Raw genomic sequence first — 24,975 nt, 5'->3', positions numbered from 1 at the left:
CAGGGAGGTCACATAGCCAGCAGGTAGTGGAGGCAGGCTTTGAATCTAAGCAGACTGGCTCCAGAGTCTGCGCTTGCAACCACAGTGCTCCACTGTATTTGGCTATCCAGAGGTTTGGGAAAGCGAGTACATAATAGTTTGAGTGAGTAAATAAGTAAGTAAGTAAGTGAGTGAGTGAGTGAGTGAGTGAGTGAGTGAGTGAGTGAGTGAAGGAAGGAAGGAAGGAAGGAAGGATGTCCAGGGATGGTGGTAAGATCAAGATACATTGCAGAAAGCAACATTATTAAGTTGAAAGAGGGAGAAAAGAAACAGGCTATAATAACAACAGCAAATTTTAGATTGATCTGAATTCACTTTTCCTTGTACTAAAGCACCTCAAAAGGTTAGAGATGAAACAAAGGATCCTTCAAACCCTTGATCTGCCCTACTCTAACCAAAAGCTGGCTGCCACTATACACAGGTAGGAGAGCTGTGGACTGTATTACTATGAAAGAGGATGCAGTTCTTTATCAGGTGGAAGCAAGGAAAAAGAGATATTAAGCAAATTATGATTTTTCGATTCAATTGAGTATTATCTTTCAGAGTTGTTCCCTGAGGAGTGACTCTAGTGAGGCTGCTGTTATTCAGAATATTTCCAAAGCTCTGTTCTTTGAAAATGTTTTCAGTTAGCTTTATGAGGCTTATTTCAGAATTTTTACTTCATAGTTATACTTTTAAAAACTAAAATATTTACAGTATTAGATTATATAAACTGCACCTTTCTCATTTGGATAGGTAAGGTCTGGAATGTTTGTTTAAAGAATTAGTTAATGAATTAAGTAAATATTTATTTTGCACTGATTAAGCTTATTGTGTGGACTGCAGACTCTTAAGTCCTTATGCTAACTTCTCAGCTTACTAGCTAACTTGGACAAATTACTTAACTTCTCTACTTCTAAGTTACTCCAGCTATAAAACGGGTATAGTAAAGGTCCTACTTCAGGACTGTATTTTTTTTTTTTTTTTTGCCTTTCAATATCACATTGGAACATTGTTTAATTTTTTTTATTAAGTTTATTGATGTAACATTGGTTAATACAATTATATAATTTTCAGATGTACATTATAATTTGACATCTGTATATTCTATAGTGTGTTTACCACCCAAAGTCCAGTTTCCTTCAGCTACCATATATTCGATCCCTTTACTCACTTCACCCTCTCCCTAACACCCTACATTTGACCCCCTTTACCCTGTCTACCTTCCCTCTCAGGACTGTATTGAGGGTACCATTATTCAATTACCTTATTGTTGCCATTGTTGATGCTGCTGCTACTATTACTCAATATATCTAGCACTATGCAAATTTACATTAAAAAAAACAAAAAAGAAATATGATCTCTCACTTTATATAGTTATTCAAGGTGAAATGAATGAATGGTTATTAAGCATAATATAGGGATTTTTAGAAAGGAAAAATATCTGTATGTGAAGTTTCTATATAAAAAAAGTATTTGAATTAGGACATACAAATGAGTTGTTAATATTTCACTGGGATAGGGAAGAAAAGATGTGATGAAACAGGTGCATATTTCCTCTGATATTGGGAAATGAAAGTCTCAACTTCTAGACTATACTAGAAAATAAAAATTCAAATTCCTCAAGGTAATGTTTATCCAAATACCAATATTTAGAATGTATGACAATTTGAGCAAAGACGAAGCTGAAGTTTAGCTGTTAGTAGCTACATAAAAAGGTTATCATGCAAAATTAAATATAGATAAAATTTTATAACTGAAACCAAAAAGGCAATACCTTACTTACATATCAAAAGAAGACTGCGCTTGAAATTTTATTTTTCAGTTTAAGTCAATTCAATAATAATTTGTCAACTTTCTCGATAACGAAAATGGAGAGTGGAGTATAATTTTCTTTGTAATCCACATTGGCTATTTCTAAGAGGCAAGAATGTTTTTAACTAGAAAAGCAATAGGTCCACTGCCCATATCTTTACTAAATTTTCAAGTCCTGAAATACTCAGAAATCACACAGTGTTGGGGAAGATAAGCAAAATGAGTTGTGTGGAGAGTTTCAAATGTCAAGAGCAAAGCCCTTAACCCCCATGCATTTGAACATAAGAGAGAATTCTGAGAATAGTACAGTGTAGAGTCTATGATCTTGACTTGTCTTCCAACTCAGCACCAAAGGATTCATGTCTGGTTCTAATGGGGGTGGAAGGACTGAGAAAAATGTACAAGCTAGTTTTCTAAATGCTCTGATGTACATGCAATACTGTTCTAGTTTCCACTAAAAAGTAAAGGATAAAAGAGGGCGAATGACTTTGTACTTTATAAAGGACCCCTCTGTGGCCCCACAGGGAACAGGTGGTATAAGGATGGTAAAGTGACTGCAGCGGTGATGCCCAGTAGAAAGTAAGCAGAACTGGTAGCCCTTCAGATTAGTGTACTCACAGTGAGAGCAGTGGTATCCAGACAAAATGGGATCCACACCTAGCAAAAGTAGACATGGTGGCCAAGGAGTAATCCATACACCTGAAGAAATGGCAGCAATAATCAGTTGATAAAGCAGGCCTGCAAGCAGCAGGTAAGGCAAGTGAGAAAATGGCAATGTCCATTAGTAAATGATTGGATTTGTTTATAAACAATGTGACAACTCCTGTGGACTCCCCAAAATATGGGGAGAAGTTAAGGAGTTAAGGAGTAGTTAAGGAGAAGTCTTTGCAGGACACATGCATTATCAGGGGGCAAAAGATAGTCAAATGTGGATTATTCATCATTTTCCACAGAACTTCAAATATCTGCAAGTAATGCCATATAAAATTAAAGAGAATTAATGGAGTAAAACCAAATTTGTAAAAATCTATAATAATAACTAGATGGGCATGGTGGGAAGGGACGGAATCGATATCTTTTTAGTCCTCAAGATGTCTTGTCATCTCTACACCATGCAGTTTTTCTTAAAGATGCAGACATTTAAGTCTTGCATCTTAAGAATGTCAGCTTTTAAAAAGAATGCTGGTAATTTCCTAGTTTGAGAATCTGCCTGGAGGAAGTAGTCAAGACTGAACTCGTATTATTCAAATATTGTATTAGTGCATAAACAGTTGTTTTGAAAAGGGGAAGAAAAGAATTTCAGAAGAATGCTGGATTCTGACCTTTGTAAAAGGTCATAAAATAGGGAATGCCTAACGAAGTAAGTTGAGAAATGCTGCCCCACTCAGTGCCCTTGTGCATTTCTCTGGGGATAAAACCCAGTGCACATGACATAGAACTAGAATAAAAGTAGCAGCTAAATGGGGGTGGGGGGGTGGGAGGTGGATGAAAGAATGAATTAAAAATATCTCAAACTGTCTTAATATTGAACACTGAATAGGAAAAAGAATTATCCAAATGAAAACAATAGCAAAAGGAAGAACCCAAACAAAAAAAATGCCCCTAAATTTTCAATTATTTTAAAATATCTTTTTAACTTTTACAATTTTCTGTTTAATTTCATAGGGTAATTGATGACAGGTATAGATATCAGAAGGCCATTCTGAATCTAAATTTCCAGTTTCCAAGAGAGAATAAGAAGCATAATTTAATTTTGGCTTTACCTAAATCTAGATGACTTTTTTTTTCTTAAAGGAATAGCGGGGAGAATCTACAATAGCCCAAATTTTGAAGACAGAGAGATAAGAGGATCCTAGAGAGCCCATTTTACTTTATATTTACATCCTCAAAAAGTTTAAAGTCTTCTATCCCAAATAGGTTACCTTACAATAAATATTTATTTGCCTTAAAAATAATTGTTACATATAGACTAAATTTTTAGAAAGTAACAGAAAAATAGGAACAGCTGCACTAAGATACTGTGACTTGTTACACTTTTTCTTCTTTTGAAAACAAAAACTATGTTTTAGAAGTAAAGATAACTTGCCACTAAATAAATTTGCAAAATACTTGCCTTCTCTGGTTTCTGAAGTCAGCTAGTTTGACTACTTTGGGAAGAACAGGAAGCTTGAGGGCAAATAAAACCCTAATGTAAAACATTATGGGAAAGAAAGAATTAACAAAGAGAAGACACTTGTGTAGTTTAACAAAGATAAATGATACTGTGGTACCAACAAGACATGCAAGATGAATGTTTATGAGCAAGATGCCTCAAAGAGCCTAAGTGAATGTTTCTTGGGCATAAGCTTAGAACATATATTGGCTATTTATTATCAAAAGATGTTCTGAGAAACATCTATTTACAAATTCAAAATGTACAAAACTAAAGACAACCAAAGAGCATGAATTTAAGATAAACCCCTAGTCAACTGTATAAGGTTCTAGTCATCGTTAGGTAATTTTCAAGTTACATAAAATATAGTGTATTCCGCAATCATCTTTTATCTAATGGCATCAACAGGGAATTATATTAATACCTGTTAAGCATATGTATGAACATATTTAATCAACATCATGTTATCAGAAATGAATTTTTTTTTGAAACATTCAACATTAAACCAAACAATTAAGCAATTATAAAGCTCATGTAAAGGACAGGGCAGTCTCAAAATAAAGAGACTTCAAACTTGGATTGAACCTGTTATAACAGAAGACTGGAGTATTAGGAACACTGGGTTATTTGGACCTCAGAGAGACCTATGATATCTAAATATTAATTAAACATTACAAACATTTTGAACACTTTAGGTGCATAACATTTTACCATGAGTCACAGATACAAAGATTTATAAAGCAGGGTCTCTACTATCAAATAGCTATAATCTAGCGTAATCAATAAAATAACCATATAAACAACAATATGAAGTTTGTAGTAAGTGCTAATTTAGCAACATAAAGGGCTATGAGTGTTCAGCAGATGTTCTAGTTTGATAATAAAGAAGTGCTCTTACAAAGTAGAGGGCATTTGAGGATTGTTAGATTTTGATAAAGGGACAGTTAAAAAGGAGGGGACAATAAACATTAGACGAAGATGCAAGGATTATTTGAGAAATAATAAGCAACTGGTTTGGTACATAAATAGAAGAGATAAATTGGGGAGACACTAAGGAAGTCTTTGAATGCCAAATTTAGGAATTATATCTGTTAAGTAGCTAACTAAAGAGTAGAGGAATATTTGATACAAGTGACCTGTTAGGAAATAAAGTAACAGATAACAACAATATTCAGTAACAAGGACTTGAACTGGGATGGTGGGAGATGGATGTAAATAAATATACAGATTCAAGTGATCTTGTAAATAAAGAATCAACAGCATATGAAGACCAATGAATTGTAGAAGTGAAAGAGAAGGAAGAATCTGGAGTAACCACCAGGGGATGGAGATCTGGTTACTGCACAGATAGTAGCCCTCGCTTCGAACATACCTTCATCATCATGTGCCAGCTAAAAGGGTTCCAGTGTATTCTGTTCAAAATGACTACCTCAGTTACTTAACCCACAACTTAATTTTCCTAGTGCCATCCTGGCTAGTTGGTCTCCTGTTATACTTTAGCCTTGCCTCTCAGTTTGTAACTCTGGATCTTCCTCTTCCTGAAACTGTGCTTTGACTTTTTCACCCTGTCAAAGGACTCAGCAAATACCATTTTTCTTCGCTACACCTGGTTCCCAGGAATCCCTTACCCATATCTGTTCCTACCTGGTATATCCTAGTTTCAAGGGCAGAACCTGGATTAAAACATAAATAGAAACAGGTTCATCTTGAAGAGGAGCAAGTTTTGCTATTGTTGAATTTTAGACTGTGGGAGTTTAAGGTATAAGGGTAGATATGGGTAGAAATGTCTAGCTGGTAGCTAGAAACACAGGAAAGGAGCCTGGAACATATGAAATCTATTGTGGGGTTTTCTAAATAGAAAGGAAAGTTAAAACCACTGAATAAAATCTCAGAAGAAAAATAAGGTCAAGGATAGATATTTTAGTAATTCTCCAATAAAGACAAAATGAAAAAGATTGAGACAATATAGTGTCAAAAATCCCTGGAAGAGAAAATGATACGTGTGTGTTAAGTGGTTATATAGGGATCAAACTCGCTGTTTCTGAATTTTAATGTAGAGATGACCTCAATATGGTTTAATGAGAAGTAATGTTTTATCTTTAGAAGAGAGTAAGTCTTGTAAAGGTATGGCTTCTACTGCTCTGAATGCTAGGCCCCAACCCAAAATATCTTAATTCTAATTCTGCTGTAATAAATTTACCTTAATCATTTAACCTCTCTGCCTCAATTTCCCCACCTGCAAAAATAGGGATAATGACATTGACCTACATTTGTAAGAGTGATGTAAGGACTCATTAATGTTGTATAATGCTCTGAAGATGAAAAGCGCTGAGCATTATTAGTGGACACTGCACAACTAATTGCCTATAACACTGAAAACTTTACCCTTTAATTTTATTCAAATAGCAGTTATCAAATAAGTGTCTTAGCTCCCTTAGTGACATTTATCTTCAAATATTATTTTTAAATTATTATTTTAAATATATAGATTTTTTTTTCTGTATCATAAGTGTTACCTCATAGCATATAAAGTTCTAAATCAGAAGTCTAGAACACTTTTTCAAGCTAAATATTAAGTGTAAATATTCGGGACATATTTATTTGATCACCCGTTACAAGTATTCAATAAATGCTAAAAAGTAATACTTAGGAAATTTTAGATTTAGCAGATAACACTCAGCAATTACATGGTAGAAGCAAAATGGAAAAGGACAAAGCAGTATGTTAAAAACACTGTTTATAACACCCTTATTTTTAAAACAAGCTAGGAAACCTATAAATGTACAAAGAAATGAAGAAAGAAACTTTTTTTTTTAATCATTATAACCAAATGCATGATTTATTTTTGGAAAAAATAGTTAAAACTGAGGTTTTTCCAATAAAAGAAAGAAATAACAATAGGAGATCATACCCTGATTATTACACATTAATTACCACATTCTGTACAATGTGGATGTGTTCAATATGTAGTCAGTGACAATGTGAATGGACATTTGAGATTTAAAAATCAAAAACCACCTGCCATTGCTGTGAATTCATAAAATGTTGAAATAAATACCTGGAAATAAGTAAATTTTAAAAACTGAAGCCTTTGACAGTGTTTATAGATCAATCCAAATGTTTGGTAGAAATAGTACATCAAATTACTTGACATTACTGCTAGTTTCTACTCAATTTCTTCACAATATGGCTGTCTGGTGTTGCATTTGTAAAGATACTTCCTACAACCACATGGGTACCCCAGAAACTATGACAAATCACTTTACAGCAGCCAAGATCATCAACAGAGAATCCTAAATGTCGATAGCGTTCATCTGTTTCAAAAAGAGTGTTGTTTGTATATGGTCCAAAAAACACCAAACCAGATGATGGGTCAATAAAGTCAGCCCAATAGCCTTCAGCTCAAAGAGCAAAGCATATTTCCTTAGCACCGTCGATGAACTTTTCTAAGATCATTTCTCTTTCATTTTCCACTTCCTCACTCCAAACAGTCATATTCTTAGTTTTCTGTGTTACAGTCAGAATCATTAGTTTGTTGGTGGTCACTTCTGTAAACAATGACTGAAAATCTCTTCGCAGCAATTCTGGACACGTCTGGATTGCACACTACTTTGGCACTTGCAAAGTAAGTTTCCACGCTGTTAATTTCTTGTTCAACAAGTGCATCATTACCCTGGCATTTCTTCTGTGATGGTCCCATTGAAGTGACAATCAAAAGCTTTATTCCTAGGAAGTTGGAATCTCTGATCTTGAGGTCTAAATGGTCTCATAGTTTTGTCAGGCCATATTGTTTGAGAGCATATATTGGGAGGTGCAGTGACCACATGAGGCTCATCAGAACTTGAAGATTCTTCAGTTGAAAAGGCTTTGGCATTGACAACCCTTTTAACTAAAGAGTGCAATCCTGGGAGATAGGAAACCAGTCTGGCTCTGTTACAGAGCACATTGTCCATTTCTAGCACAGAAGGCAGACGTAAAATATTTTATTTTGTAAAGTTATTCCGAGAGCTGTAGCCCAAAGATGGGCGAATTTAGAAGGGCCACCACAGGTGGAAACCATCCATACCAGTCACCACCACCATCTCCAGCAGTCCCAGACCCTGACTCTTCTCGCCATCAAAAAATCAAGAAAGAAACTTTTAAATCCATTAGACACTCCATCTGGTCTTTTGTTTCTTCTTGGATTTAAAATTTTTGTTAGAAGTGTATACATTTTGTTTAAAAAAATACAAACAATATGAAAGTGTTTGATATTAAAACATGCTCCTCTGCCAGCGACTCTCTCTACTCTGAAGGGAGCTACTGCACAGCATGGCTTGTGGCCGACCACTGTGTATACACAGTATGTCCCCACCCATAATGACTTGTTTTGTATTTTTGTAAAGGCAGGATTTTACTATACATACAATTTGCTTTCTTTCACTGAACACCATAGCACAGGTATTCTCTGTTAGAATATACAGATTTGCTTCTTAATAGCTGCAAGGTGTTCCAATGGATAGAGATCACAATTTAATTAACCATTCACCAATGAACAACATTCTGTTTCTACTTTCTGCCTTACAATACTACTACTACTATGAAAATATACACGCACACCATATGTTTTTACTGGTACTGTCAAATGGCCTCCAAGATGACTATACCAGTTTATAACATGAATGCCCTTTCCCTATAACCTCAGTAAAATGAAACATTATCAAAGTTTTTAATTTTTGCCAATCAGGTAAGTAAAATACGGATTCTTATAGTTTTAAGTTTCATTTTTCTATTTTTAAAGAGATCAAACATTTTTTCATGTATTTTTTAAACATGTAGTTTCTAAAATTATCTATTCCTGGTGTTTGCCTACCTTTCTATTGAGTTCTTTATCCCTTTCTTTGTGTATTAATATCCATCCTTTGCTATATATATTGGACATATTTAGTCCTTTAAAAAAAATTTTATCAATTTTTTACATAAGAAAATAAGGGAACGTAGAAGACACAATTTTTCAAAATTGAGTATGACATAACAGAAAGTTCTTTGAACTTAATTCAGCAAGGGCTGTGCAAAGTGCCATAGCCAGAGGGTGGTTCTTCACAGCTGCTAAAAATCGGTCAGATGATGCTATTTCTAGATGGAGCAAAAGGCAACATATTCCTATGTTCCAAGAGAACTTATGCATTATTCTTATTAAAAGAAGTTAGAAGAGATTCTATACCTAGAAAACAAAGAAGTCCCTTCACTTTTCCAAAATAAATTGTGGCAAAAAAATCTTGTATAGGGCATTGTTCAAACTGTTTAATTCGCTTAAATAGATCTTGTCAATTTAACATTTTCTATATTGTAAGCAGTTTTGATCTTTAGACAATTTATCAATGGCTTCTTCATTGTGACCAGCTTCCTTTTCTTTCTACTCATCACATGCAATAAATTAAATTTCACTAATATTTAAAGATCAGTGTTGACCTCTGAATAGTCATTTTGTAGGTTCCTGTTAATATAAACATCTTGTCTGCTGATACTCATTTTAAATATTTTGCTGAACACAATTTCCATTATTCCAAAGAGACTTGTACCTAGGCGAAGTGTATTTTTCCATGACTTTGCAAAATAACTGCAATGTCTTATATCAGGCATTTTAGGAGGAAAAAGTATGCTTGCATAAGCAAATAACAACAACAATAAAATAATCTTTGAGTACCACCATCTCTGACTCATGTACTCACCTTTCTTATCTTGAAAAATATGAACTTAATTCTTGTTTTTAGGATTATCTTAATCATAACAATAAAAAGACAAGGAAAACAGAAATGTTGGCAATGTGATCATGATAATTAATTCTAGGTTGTAATTTCATAAATATAGTTTTATGCCACACTTTGATAGAAAGAAATGATTTTGAAGAGAAAATAAATTGAATTTCAGAAATAATTCCTAAAGAACTGAGTTAAAGACAAGAGAACACTGAAAAGCTCTTATCTAAACCAATGCTAACTGCCAAAATAATTTGTCAATTTAGAGTTACTGTTTTCAAAAGCATATAAATCAAAGACTGCTGCAAAATGAGCAAGAATTTAAAAAGATAGAGATCCTTTCTCTTCGAATAGGAAGGACAGTGAAAATTTTTCAAGTAGCCTGCAGCTATACCACCTCAACCTTGTCAGATTTCACTTGTCAACACTTTGATGACAGATTGCCACCCCCCTCTAAAAAAACAAACCCTAGTAACTGTTGAAAGAAATGGCTTCTTATAAAAAGGGGAATATTTCATGCAACTTGATAGTTGTATACTTTAAACTCTTTTTTGCCCCCAAAAAAGAGACTTGAAAACCTTTTTCCATAGCTTTTATCAAAACATAAGAAGCTGAAGAACCCTCCTACTGTGGGGAAGTAAAAGGGGAAAACATTTTTAAAAACCTACTAAATGTGCTTTCTACTCATTATTTCTTTTAATCCTCACAGTAACCTTCTGAAATTACATACGGTGTGTGATGCACATGCACTTGTAGTGTGTGTGAGTGTGTGTGTGTCTGTGTGTGCATAGAATTATTTTTTCTAAGCAAAAAATAGTTTCTCCAAGGAGTGATTTGCCTCCCCTCTCCCATCCTCAAATCAACACTGATAGACTCTGAACCTCTTAATTTACAGATATGAAAACTGAGGTCCAGGGAAGAAATTATTTTGCACAAGTTCAGTCAGTTTGTTAGGGGAACAGTTAGGAGTAAAATTCCTGTCCACAGATTATCTGTGTAGTGCTCTTTCTATTCTACCTCCCTCCGCCTAAATGCTGTGTTAATAGAGCCTTTTTCGTTAAGCTTCTGCTTAAGCACCTGAGACAGGTGTCAATTTAGACTTGTATAATTAATCCATGGAGAAAGATATAGACTGAACCTCTTTTCTGGCTAAATTTATTTTGCTTAGAATGCCTTGAAGGAAGTTACTTGAAAGACTATTTAAGGATTATTTTTAATTAGTATATCAATAGCTTGTAAGTAAACTGATGTATCTAAAACATCTGATTTAAAATAGTACTTCTTAAGCACTAAGAATCTTTATACTATTTGCTTAGCAAACTTTACAAGTAATATAAAAATAAGCTCCAAAATGAACCATTCATGTTTTATGGCTGATTATTAAATAAATTAATGTCTTCCTTTTAAGTTACTGTATTATATGAGAGAAGCTTTATTTCTGTTTTGACTACCATCATTTGGTAGTGGCTCTCATTATGTTCTCCACCACTCAGTTTCTATGACAAGTTCTTAATGAAATGTAAAAAAACCCTAAATACAATTTATAAGAATTCTGCAGTGAATCCTTTTATATTGTGATTGGATCTTCCTTCATACTTTCTTCCCTGATTGGTTATTTTCACCTTTACTAATGGTTTGTCACAGCATTATCACTTACATAATACTTTTAGTATTTTGTTTCAGTGATTGAATGGAGAACTAAAGTAGGTAACTCAGGAAAAAAAAACAGCCTTTCCTTATTGAAATGAAAGCCTGTGAATAACTACTAAAGTCCTCTGAGAAGGGATCAATTTCACTTTAATATATTTAACACAGGTATACATGATCACAGCTTAAAATATTAATAATTCCCTAATGCAGTAGGAAATTATTACCTGATATTTAAAAATCAGTGGAATAAAACAAGGAAGATCCTAGATTTATGATCATGTGTTGCCCTAAAGCCCACACAAATAACAAAAATGTTCCCTATGCTTTTAAAATTATACTCTATATTACTCTACTCAGCAAAGGTATCATTTAAAATTGAAAGACAGATGAAGAGCTTCCTAGACAAGAAAAAGTTAACAGAGTTCATCACCACTAAACCAGTATTACAAATCTTAAAGCGTCTTCTTTAAGAAGATAAAAAAAAGATAAAAAAGATAAAAAATATTAATAATAAAATGACAATAACTACATATCTATCAACAATGACTTTAAGTGTAAGTGGATTAAACATTCCAAACAAAAGACATAGGGTAGCTGAATGGATAAGAAAACAAAGCCCTTACATATCGTGCCTACAAGAGACTCGCTTCATATCAAAAGACACATACAGACTAAAAGTAAAGGGATGGAAAAGGATATTTCATGAAAACGCAAATAAACAAAAAAGCTGGGGTAGTAATACTAATACCAGACAAAATAGACTTTAAAACAAATGCTATAACAAGAGACAAAGAAGGATCCAGTAATTCTACTTCTGAGTATTTATCCAAAGAAACCCAAAACACTAATTCGAAAAGACATATATCCATATGTTCACTGCAGCATTATTTTTAAAAGCCAAGATATGGAGGCAACCTGGGTCAATGAAAGAATAGATCAAGAGATGGTATATACATACAATGGAATATTACTCAGCCACAAAATAGAGTGAGATATTGCCACCTGCAACTTAGAGGGTATTGTGCTGAATGAAGTCAGAAAGACAAATGCCATATGATTTCATCTACATGCGAAATCTAAAGAACAAAAATAAATGAACAAACTCACAGATACAGAGAACATGGCTGCCAGATGGGAGGGGGTTGGTGGGATGGTTGAAAAAGGAGATGGGATTAAGAAGTATAAATGGGTAATTACAGAATAATCATGGAGATATAAAGTATAGCATAAGAAATACAGTCGATACTATTGTAATAACTATTTATGGTGTTGGATGGGTACTAGATTTATCAAGATCACCTTATAAGTTATATAAATGTCTAATCACTATGTTGTACACCTGAAACTAATATAATTGTATGTCAATTGTAATTGAAAAACTAAAAAATTATTTTAAAAAATAAAATAATTTTTATTTTTTGTTACAGAGCAATGGTCAATTCCTGAAAACTACTGTTACAGAGCAATGGTCAATTCCTGAAAACTACATTTGTGTTGTGTGTTAACTATCTATATCTAAATCATTGATTATGCCAATGAGGAAATACGTACAATTTGCCTTTAGAAATTGTATTTACTTCTTTCTAAACCTCAGCAAGTTTGGAAAATCTCCAACATTTTAGTGTTACTCATTTTATGTCTGATCAAGGAGAGAGAAGAAAGTTTTCAGCTAATTTATGTTGAGTGTTTTATATGCATTTTCTCAGACTTTACAAAAACCATATAATGTAGTATTTCCCTATTTTATAAAAGAAGAAAACAATGGAGTTATACTTTTAACACCAATTTGTCTAATTCCAAAACCCATCATTTTGTCACTACATGCTTCTTTCATTGTAAAGTATTGTGCCAACTATGTGCATGAGCCTCCTGAGATTTAGATCCACCAACTCCAGGCCAGCTTTCAGATAACTGCAATCTGCTGAGAAATTGGCCCACTGCATTTCTGCTGTCTTTCCCTAACAGATTAACTACAACCTCATGAGAGATCCTGTGTCAAAACTGCCTATATAAGCCGCTCTCAAATATCTGATGTACAGAAACTATGAGGATAATGAATATTTTTTAGAGTTCTGATATTCTTTTATTAAATATATGAGTAATTCATTTTGAATGTGAGCAACTTTTCCAGTCTTACCACCAACTCTTTTCTCTTTCTCAACAATATGGAGTACACTATGGCTACGCAGAAATGTCTTACCGAAAGACAGGGAGGGGTAGGAGGAAAGAGAGAATGGAAGAGGGATCAAGGATGAAAAAAAAAAAACCCCACCCTTTCAAGTCTTTTCTATTAATCAGTCACGACCCTCATGTTCTCTATTCTTTTCTTAGCTCTATTTCCTCTTAAATATATCTCAGTGTTTCTACTTCTTTCCATATCTGTTATTACCACTCTAGTTTAGGCCACCATCTTATTTTACCTAGAGCACTTCAAGAGCCTCCTGACTGGTCTCCCATTTCAACCTTTGAGCCTCTAGAATCCATTTCCCATAAAATATGAAAATATTTAAATTTTTAAAGATATTATGCATAATATATATTATTTAATATATTCTTAAATATATAAATTAGATCATTTTACTTATTTGTCTCAAACTCTTCAAAAAGCTTCTCCTTGCATATGTCTTAAATCTTTTCACTACTTTACATACTCCTATGAGTTGGCTCATACCTCTTCTACATAATTTCCCTTCATTCTCTGCAGAAAGACAACCTGGGGTAAAATTGTAAAGAGCCTTGAATAAAATGCAACAAGTCTGAACTTCATCCTATAAGTCAATAGTTTTCAAACTTTTTTTTTTTTTCCTGGCAGAACACTTTTTCTTTAATAAAGTATTGCACTCCAACATATAAAACTTGTAAAAGTAGACATGTTCTGTTTGAAGCAAGGTCCAGGGGCCCATTCCAACCACTAATACAAACAGTTTCCTAGAGCCAAATGGTTATATGGGGTGGGGGTGGGGGGGCCATCATTTCGTTCTCAATTTTTAGTTATATCGCATTGCCTGGATTGATCTGCCATTGCTCAATTTTCTCTCTCACATTTTGTCTTTTAAGTCTAACTCAGAGTATTTTTTGATTTTGTCTCTTAGATTACTATTTGTCTATATGTTTTGCTCTTTATGTATACATATATACAAAGATATACTACATATACAAGTATAAACTTTAACAATCATTTTTTAATGTTAAAGATCTCTTTCTCTCATTGCTTCTTTTGGATATTGGTCTGTTCTTGTTCCATTATCTTCTGAAATCTCTCAAAAGTTACTGATTAGAGTATATTTTATACGCTTTTCTGTTGACTTAATGTTTCATCCAAATCAGTTGCCTGTTCATTCTGGGTCTCCTTTTTCCTGCTATTGGTTTTAAGTGTCTAATGATCCTTAGCTATCTATTCATATTTTTAAATGAAGACCTAAATTGATGGGTATACATAGCTGGCTCAGGTTATCTCTATAGCCATAGAGCTGTTTCCTCCATCTAGTCTCTTTCCTATACAGCAGAGCTGACTGCTGACATGTAAGTGCCAAAAGCCACATTAGGATGTGCAGGCTAGCTCACAAAGGCAAGATAAGAAAGCTCCAACAAGCAAAAACATGGTTTTTACTCTGGTAGTATTCGAATGTTAATTTCCCTCCTGGGCAACACTGTCTTTCCTTTCCAGTTTTCCTCTCCTCCACGTCTGCAACATAGATAAGTCCTCCCAACACTCCACATTCTACTCTTTTCTCAAACCCGAGAGCTACATTGGAAGTCTTTCCTAGATAGGTAGTTTACCTTATGTATGATTTTTGAATTTCCCTCTTATATAAGGCACAGACCTTTTAATAATAACCTGACTACCAAGAACTTGAAAGTTGTGAGGCTCTCCTGTCATGCACAGTTGTTTTCAATTTGTGCCATTTTGGGTTATCATTTTCCAGTCTTCTGCTTTCTCTTTCTCAGGAATTCCTCATAATTTCTAATGGCATCACTTCTTTTTGCCCAATATTATTGAGAATTTATCTTTTAGTTCCTCTCTCATTTTTAAGAATATGAAAAAGAGAAAAAAGCAGTGGCATCTTTTTAAAAAGTGACTTAGAAAGAGCAAAGGCCCTAGAATATAGGGCCTGTAAATGAAGAGGAAAGATATAGTGGAGTAACAAAGATTAAAGATATCAGAATATTTTGCCACGACCTACTTCTCCAAATTCATTATTTACCACTTTCCTCCTTAGATCACTATACTCCAGAAACATGGGCTTTCTTTTTGTTCCTCAAAAAACATTAAGCTTATTCCTACTTCAGAGTCTTTGTGCTGTTCTTTTATTTGGAAATTGGATACTTCTCATGATTCGAATCTCTGTGCAAATGTCACTTCTTCCTAAAAGTCTTCTCCAACTAGCATTTATGCTACATAAAGCTGCTCTGTAATATTCCCCCACTGTATATAAGTATTAATTCAATAAACATTTGGAAAGAGAAGATATAGCCAATGACACAGTCTCAAAAAAAGTCATCAAAGTTGGAGTGTTAGCTATGAAAAAAAAAAAAAAGACTTATTTCATGGGAATGATATAAGGATAAAGATTAAGACATGTTTTGAGGTGTTGGGAGACAATTCTCTATAGGTCTCTCATGTTTCTGCAAGAGAGGTACTGACTGAATGCCTTTTTTTCTAGACTATCTTTTCAAGGGTAGCAAACAGCCCTGAAAAAAAAGATAATGTCTATTATGGAGCAAAGGGCAGGCATGTTTACTTCGCATTATAAAAGATTTGGGGTCCCTAAGCTCAGAGTTTCTCTCCTGTAATGCAACCCACTGCATGTGCAGGTATAACAGGTTTGGGGAACCAATGAAAAAATGCTGGTACTCTATTGCTGTAAATAATAAACTGGCCATCTCTGACCAAGGAGTCTCATATTTTCTACCAGTATCCATGAAACTGTGGTAGGCTATCTTTTTAGTTTGCAAGTAAGGTAATATTTCAGATTCTTCATGCTTCTTCATGTGAAACAAGGAGAAAAAATGAGATATTAAAGCTTAGTGACATTTTTTCCTAATGAAAAATGAAGAGAGGTCTTCTGTTGAGTGAAACAGGGAGAATAGTGGGAGGTTTATCATGAGTGGTTTTATCTACAGTCACTGTGAGAAAACGGCAAGAAACTAGAAATGAACACCTGTTTACCCTGTCCCTTTCACCAGCTGACAAATACTGGTGATTATTCTGCCTGATTTATATTAATGTTCTTCCTCGCCATTGCTATAGTTTGATTTGGTCCTGGCCTTCTACTCCTTTCCTAAGTTGTTTCAAATAATCTATCTAAAGAGCCTCTCTTTGACCCAATCCAATCTACTGATAAATTAATCTTTTCAAAGAACAAATCTAATCATATCATTCCTCTCTTTACAACTGAAATTAAACTAATGGCATTACCTTTTGATTTTTTTAATAGTGAAATATATCACACATACTAATAGTAAAATATGTCACACATACATGTTAAGTACTATAAGTTAATGGACAATAAAATGAATATCCTCTACCCACAATTGTGCTTAATAAAACACTATCAGTACCTTAAAATCTTAGTCCCCTCCCTAATTGTATCCCTCCCATTCTCTCCTCCAGGGGTGATGTGCACCTTGAATTTTTCAAAATAGATTACTACTTATGTATTCATATCTAAAGAATATATTGCTGATGAATAGATAAGATGTGATATATCCATATAACAAATATTATTCAGCTTTAAAAAGAATGAAATAATTTCTCTATTTTAAATCCTCCCATGGCTTTCTATTGCCAAGAGCACAGAGCTTTAGCACCACAATCAAGGCCTTCATAATCATTTCCCATTACCTTTCTAGTCCTAACTCTAATATAAACCCTAGAACTGTCACTAGCTGACATACAACTTGTTAACTCTATAGTCTTATATTTTCCTACCTTTTATTATGCTGCCCTTTTACCTGGAATATATTTTCCACCACTCAGTAGCTTCTTTAAGCTTTTCAGATGCCACCTCCTCCACGAAGCATTCCTGTTCCCTACTCAGACAGAATCTTCTTATGATCTAAAATCACACAGCACTTTGTCTGTATTTCCTATATAGTATGAATTTTCTACTCTAGTTATATTTCCCTCTAATTGGCTGAAACCTTTTTAATCAGTTTCATCCTTGGGTTTCAGTGACACTGCACTCTCCTCATTTTCCTCCTACCCGTCTCCAGCTGCTGCTTAGTATTCTTCTTCTTATTATTGTTTTCTTCCTTAGTATGGTTCTTCTGTCCATTTCTTAAATATTGGACCCCTCAAGGTCCTACTCAAGATGTTCCTCTCTTCTCTTTATATCCTCCCTATAAAACATCTCACCTACTCCAAGTACTACCTACATGCTGATGACTCTTAGTCACTAGTCCTCATTTCTCCCCTGAGCATCTGCTTTATGTATACAATTTCCACTGGCCAACTCCACACAGTATTCCACAATAAAGTTCACTGTTTCTAAAACTGAACATGTATTCTTCCCTTTCAGATCCCTCCCATAGTTCCAATCACATTGAATGGAAGCACCATCCACCTAGTTATATAAGTCAGAAACTTAAGTGTCACCTTCATTACTATTTCTTCTATAAACCTCCACATTCCATCAGTCATAAACACTGTTACTCTTACTAGTTAAATGTTTTATAAACTTACCTAATTCTCTTCACCTCTATTATTATTAAAATAGTCTATGACTCCAATATCTCAATCAATTACTCAAAATCTTCACTTTGTATCCCTGGTTCTAATTTGACTCCTTCTAAATCATTCTCTACACTGCTGCCAGCACAATCTTTCCAAACAGCAATGATAATCATGTCACTTCTCCGAAAAGCCTTAACGAATTCCCATTGCACCAGGATAAAATTACAATAATACACAAGACCATGCATGAAATGATCAATAGCTGTTAACGGCTCCAGCTTCATCTGTGAACATTTAAGTTTTGTAGTCCCATGAGTCATGACATGGTCCCTAGCTCCCCTCTGCCTCTGTATATATTATTTCATGGAGGATACACTTAACTATCCCCACTTCTTTCTTCCTTCCAACCCTTTACCTGGCTAACCCTTATACATATTAAGCCTTGGGTGATCCAAAACTATTTCTATGAAGCATTCTCCAACACCAGGCCCCACTAAGATTTGGTTTAGATAGCTAAACCTAATTCCACAACAGGTACTTTCAGAATACCTTTTGCTTTCCCAATCATAGCACTCATCAACTTACATACTTAAATTACCGATTTACTTATCTGTCTCCCCCACAATGCTATAAGTAGCTTGCGTCATGATATGTAATATACTCTTACAGAATATACTAGGTGTTTTATAAATATGTTGTCAAATGAATAAATGAATTTCTTATCTCTGCTAGACAAAAACATAAGTCCCCAATGGCAAAATGTGAGTTTAATAAATTATAAAAGTACAGCTCAAAGTGCTAGGAAAGAAATCTCAAGAGTCTTACAGTCCAGGCCCTTGTCTTTAAGGAAGTAAAAATACAATAAGCTCCTCAATTATGTATGACCAAATATTTATAAATTGTTAGCAAAATTTTTTAAATAACATGTAAAATTACAAAATTAAATATATAGAATCCTAAACAAGACTTTAAAATGAAAACTGATTCATTACATATGAATTGGTTCAGTAATATGCTAGCATAGAAAAATAAAAAACATTGAGAAATGTGACTACCCTGTAGAATTAGGATGTTGTAGCCTAGAGTTTAAAGCTTTCATCATTTTAAAATATTTTAAATCACTTAAAAAAGTTGCTTTTAACAAATTGTGTGTTTTCGGTATTCAAAGGGAGAGAAATTCATACAAGCAAGGTTGTCTAGCTATGAAGATGATTTTCATACCCCAACAATTTTAGCATACATTACTAACATAAGTCTGCTTTAAATATACTACATCACCCTGTATATTTTCTTTATAGCTTAATATCGAAACAACTAGTGTCAACATCTCCTTTAAAAACATTCATTCTGTGTATCATTCAAGGAAAATATTTTTAAAGCATATATTATTTTGATGTGTATTTTCAAACTGACAAGAACTCAGTAATTATAAGGGCTTACTTTTTTCTTAAGCAATAAAGCTAGCAAAAAAGATTAAACTAGCCGGAGAGAATATCACTATCTAATGGTGGTTCTAAGAGTCAAAATCCTATCACTTCTAATTAAATAACTTTTTTAAAAAGTAAATTATTTATTCATGGAAATGAGTCACTTTTATTTTGTTCTCAAAACTTACAAGAGGCGAAATGCAAACTAACTGTGGTTAGAACAGATATTTTCAAAACAATACAGTACTAGTCACTTGAACTCGTGGGCTCGTATCAATTTCTCAGACTTTTCTCAATTTTCCCCTTTGTAATTCCTGAACCCAGGTCTCTTAGAACTGTTAAAGAATATTGTTTCAACATTCATTGCTAAAATATTTAAAAGAAGCCTATTTTAGCAAAAAAATAACATTTGAAGAAAAGTGAAATTTTCCCCAAATATTCAATTAATTTTTTAAAATTTGTATTTTCTTTTAAGAAAGTTAACCCACAATTTACACATATAGAAAACTATTATCTCACTGCAATCTGGCTAATATTCTGACACCTAAAGCCTCTCTTCTCATTTGCAGAAAAAATTGTACAGATATTACAAGGTGAAAGAATTCTTTCACATTGCCAAAACGTCTATAACAGTTTGACTAAAATGAGTATACTAAATAAGACCTGCTCCCGAAATGTCAAAAAAAATTCTGGTAAAATTTTTATTATTCCAAGTATTATTGAATTAATTTTTAGTAGTATATTTCTTTCTAATAGTTGAACTATTATCTATTGGCAAAGAATTTGAACCAATAATTAAGTGTTGTCATTTGTTTATAGATAGGGATATAAGAGTTGATAAATCATTGCTTGAGTAACTCAGGACATGTTTTATATTTTTTATTTCTTAAATATGCTAACAAATTCATCATCCTACTGGTATTCTAAATAGAAGCAAGGTAGTCTATAAAAAGGTTATGTCCCAGGAGCATTGTAATAAGTATTATTTTGAAAATTTAAATTTAAAAACAACTAGACTTACGTGATGACAGAAAGAAATCTAACTATGGGAGGTGAACACGCAATGTAATTTATACATACTTTACTATTAAATTGTACACCTGAAACTTACTGGATTTTGTTAACCAATGTCACCATTAAAAAATTTAAAAATAAAAAATAAAAAACTAGAGTTTTAAAAACTATACAGAAACTGTTTTCTGTATCATTATTTAAAGGTGGCTTAAAGATGGTCTGCTTAATTCTATTCAAGTCAGAAACAAGCTTTCTATATTACAAAACGGTATTTAATTTACTAATTATTTTTATAAACAATAGGCATAAATATTTATTTGGCCTCCGTTAACATTCTTATGAAACACCAAAATATTTGTTTTCTTTTTATAACTAAGTTATTTAAACTCCTATAAAGTCAGAGTATTTACATCAGTGCAAACTAATGAATTCAAAGGCGGCACAGAATTCAGAAAATTCGTTACACAAAATGTTCACTTTTAGAGCAGACAATTACGCACACTCTGTTCAGACAGACAGTAAAGAAAGCAGTTTGTTGGTCTAGGAGCTCTCTCTTACAGTTGGCCAAGGAACGGACTTGATGCTTTCAAAAGGCACCCTAACCTTGTTCAGATATAAAGAAATGCTACTGATGGACCAAAAAACATGAGAGTTTATTATTATACATGTTAATAACCCTGTCCCTATATGTGACTCCTTATGTTAAATACAAAATACAGAAAGGTAGCAAGCTAGAACTACATCTATTGCATATTTTCCTAATTAAACATTATTAAATTCTATAATTTTGGTTTTTACTTGGTCCCATTTTAATAAGCATTTTAACTTAAATTCTTTATGATTTTTTAAAAACTGTACACAAACAGATCTTACCATCAGAATTTATAATTCAATACAGTAATAAAGTAAGTTATAATTATATATGGTTTAATTTTACTTGATTCTTAATTGTATGTTTAAAAAACTTCAGATACTTTCATTACTATGGTAAAACATATTTACCATAATATCCTTCCTTGTTTTTTCAAAATCACTTACCATTATGAAAAACAGAAGAACGAATATTAAAATATACAGCAAATGTTTCAATTTTGCCTCAGGTGGTATTAAAGCAGCAAATGTTAGGTTTCTGCTCTTTTCTCCCCCACCCCCCCACCGCCCCATTCTCTGATAAACAAATGCATTATTAAGTGTTTAAAAGTAAGGGTAGAAGAGTTGTGTAAAAGCCAGACTAGTTAGTAACTTTCAACTAATGAGACCACAGACCAATTAGTTTTTTTTTTTGACATCACTTTTAAATCTCTTTGGGCTAATTTTTTGGTCAGCATGTGAGAATTAGCCACATCAATTTATCCTATGTGTAACTCCCCATTCATCAAACATAAGGCTTACGCAGTTTACCTTTCAAATATCTAAATAAATATGTACATATATAATACAAAATACAAATATATAATGTATATATACACTTACATGTTTATGCAACAATAATTTCTATACACCACACACACACACACATCTCCACACTCTAGCAGTCTTCTACATAGCTAAGAAGTTGAGTTATAGTTATTAAAAGGATTATCCAAAATAAGTGCCTGCAGAGCAATATCTTGGTCAGGGTCTGAATGAGCTATATATTTAACAGAGCGTGTCAAATGTGAGGATTCCCATTCTTAAGACTATATGTATCGCCTAAATGAAACTGTCGGAAGCCTGAATATCGCATTTGAATACTATAGGCCTGGGAAGGGAGCATTTTTTTCTTCCTGAAGTAAATTTGATGCTTCTGAAAGTCTGACAGATTTAGAAGAAAAAGTATAGCTCTAACTAAATTAAGTATTCACAGAACAAATACTTCAACTGCCAGAGCAATTCAAATTTCCTATCACCAATGTTTCAATCCTCTTTTAAAAGAACGATTTCTGAGGTCAAAGGTTTCTCCCATTTTCATGGCTATTCAGCCTCCTGGCTAATGTAGCTAACATGGGTGTCATTAAATAGTAACAACTGCAAAAATTGATATATCTGCAAGAGCAGTAAGTCATTTTATAAAGGTTGCCAACTACTATAAAAATAGTGATTTTTCAATTCCATAAATTGTTTCTATAACATTTTATCTAAAACTAGCTTGCATGACCCAAATATTAAATCTATATTTTTTCAATAAAATATTAATTATGTGTTACATTCCAAAGTGTCAAAGGGGACTGAAAATGAATTTAAAATGAAAATATATATCCTTAAATAAGCAACGAGCAATGGCCCAACTGTTTGGACTCATAGTAATCCCAAACCATCTTTGATGCATGTGTGTGCCTGTGAGTCTGTGCACACATACACCCTCGTTTCACAGATAGAAGGAAAATGACTCTTACCTTCAAACCTCCCCTGCTAATTACTGATAATAACCTAACTGGTATTATACATTATAAAGAAACTTGAACATATTCTGAACTAAATGTGTAACATAATTTATTCATAAGTAATGAAATAATAGCACTTCAAAATAGAAATAGCAAAGATTCAAAAGAAAGGTGGTAATCTTGAGAAATAATATAAAGTTAGAGGGAAGAGAATTCATAAACCATAAATCTAAATTTCTAAAAGTATAATTTTTTTATAATTTTACATGAAAAATGAGTTTTTAAATAATTTAAACTCTTATGTTGTTTCATTACATTAGTAAAATATAAAATCAGTTTTGTTTAACTCTGATAGAGGCTATGATTCAGTTAGAATAACTGTGAATAACAAAAATAACAAACCACATATATAATTTGTGTAATTCTGTCAGTTATGATAGCCTACTGAAGTACTTAAATTGATTCTGATTTTCCCATGATTATAAGTGAATATTTTTAAATGGTAAGATAGCATCATTCTGTGCTTTCAAAATATTGAAAGACATTTAAATATAAATGTATCTTAAACAACATAACTCACTAAATTGCTGGAAGATGTGATTTATTTTTTAATTTCCAGAAAGAACTGTATCTCAAAGTAGAAAAAAAAAGGAAAAAAAAAAAACCTTTCAAATTAAGACTTAAGGCTTTAATTATCTGCATAAAATTTTTTTCTTTTTAATATAAATCGACAATTCTTTTTCATTTCAGACACTAAATCTTCAATTTAATAATTTAATGACTTAAACTTAAATAAGAATGCAAGTTTTTTTTTAATGGATAAAAGATGACAAAACATGGCAAAAGGAAAGTTATTTTTCAAGTTTTAACTGATTAATAATCATTTAAGATGAAATATAATATTAGAGGTAATTGCTCAAATTCAACAGCATTTTAGAATGATTTGCAATAGTAGAGGGTAGTCCTGTTTAACTGTAGTCAGAGAGAAAGTTAATATTTAAATATTTATAGAAAACCAAACTGGATTAGTTTTCTGATTTTTGTAGGGTTTTTTTCCTGTAGCTAGTTGAACTTAAAATGCAATACAAACAATATTTGAACTTGAGACCTTTGTATAAATCACAAGGCTCCCATTTAAATCCCAGAATAATTAATAAAAGAGCAAGATTTATCCATTCATTTTAATATTTTAAGAATTCTTATTTCCAAAGAGTTTCCTCAAACGAGAATTTTAATTCCACCCTCCGGCCTTCCAAAAAAAAACAAAAAACCCTCCACATACTTCATTATATGGTCCTTGTGCAATTGCACCATCTAGTGTTTACTAGACAATAATCATAGAGATTTAGTAAAGCTATCTAGGTATTCAAAACAAAACAAAACAAAACACAACACTCTATCACCATCATGACATAACCACATTACATCAACCATCCAAACTTTAACTTGTTATCTTCGTTTGACTTATAAAAGTTTACTAGTTTGAGATGCATTAAAATTTTAGATTTTAATTGTGATCTATTTAAATATTCTATATGTGCCCTGAGGTAGGCTCTCAACTCGAAAATACATTTTTCAAATGTGCTCACACTGATTACATATTATTTCAAAATGAGTCACGTTTTAAAATCTAGAATGTGTTTCAAGGTCAAAATTAACAGAAAAATGAAAATGGTGGGTGGCCTCTTCAATGGGCAAAGGCAATGACATACCTTCTCTCTATTCCTTTGTCTTCCTGAAGGCTATAGGATAGGTGCGTGTACCTATTCTCCCACAATCACATTTTAAAGTCTATTTAGCTGTGTATAAAGAAGACATATTACCATAGTTTCCTCTGTAAAAATTATTAGATTTTGTGAAATTAATGTTATTACAATGTTGAGCAATAACTTCTTTAAATGTGCTTCCATTATAAAATACCATAATTGTATTAATTTATAATATTAACCTGACATTTAATAATGTACCTGATGATTAGAAGTCATCATTACTGTTCTACATGGTAATAAAGCATAAGTGATAAAAAGTTCACATGAATTACTATAATCGACATTGCCTTTACATATAATTAAAACCAAGCATACCTAAGGTAAGCTGGAGGGAATCAAAGGAAAAGCCAAGT

General features: G+C 32.9%; 1 protein-coding gene and 1 pseudogene across 9 annotated transcripts in view; both read right to left on the bottom strand.

The window, feature by feature from the left end:
- WDPCP (WD repeat containing planar cell polarity effector) overlaps positions 1-24,975 on the bottom strand; it is a 331,453-nt gene that overhangs the window by 259,774 nt on the left and 46,704 nt on the right. The gene's annotated exons all lie outside the window — the stretch shown is intronic.
- LOC120621591 (methylmalonic aciduria and homocystinuria type D homolog, mitochondrial-like) lies at positions 7,055-9,793 on the bottom strand (annotated as a pseudogene).

This window comes from Pteropus medius, unplaced genomic scaffold, assembly GCF_902729225.1.
Source record: "Pteropus medius unplaced genomic scaffold, Ma_sr-lr_union100, whole genome shotgun sequence".
NCBI classification, from domain to species: Eukaryota; Metazoa; Chordata; class Mammalia; order Chiroptera; family Pteropodidae; genus Pteropus; species Pteropus medius.
This window is presented reverse-complemented; position numbering and strand designations above follow the sequence as displayed.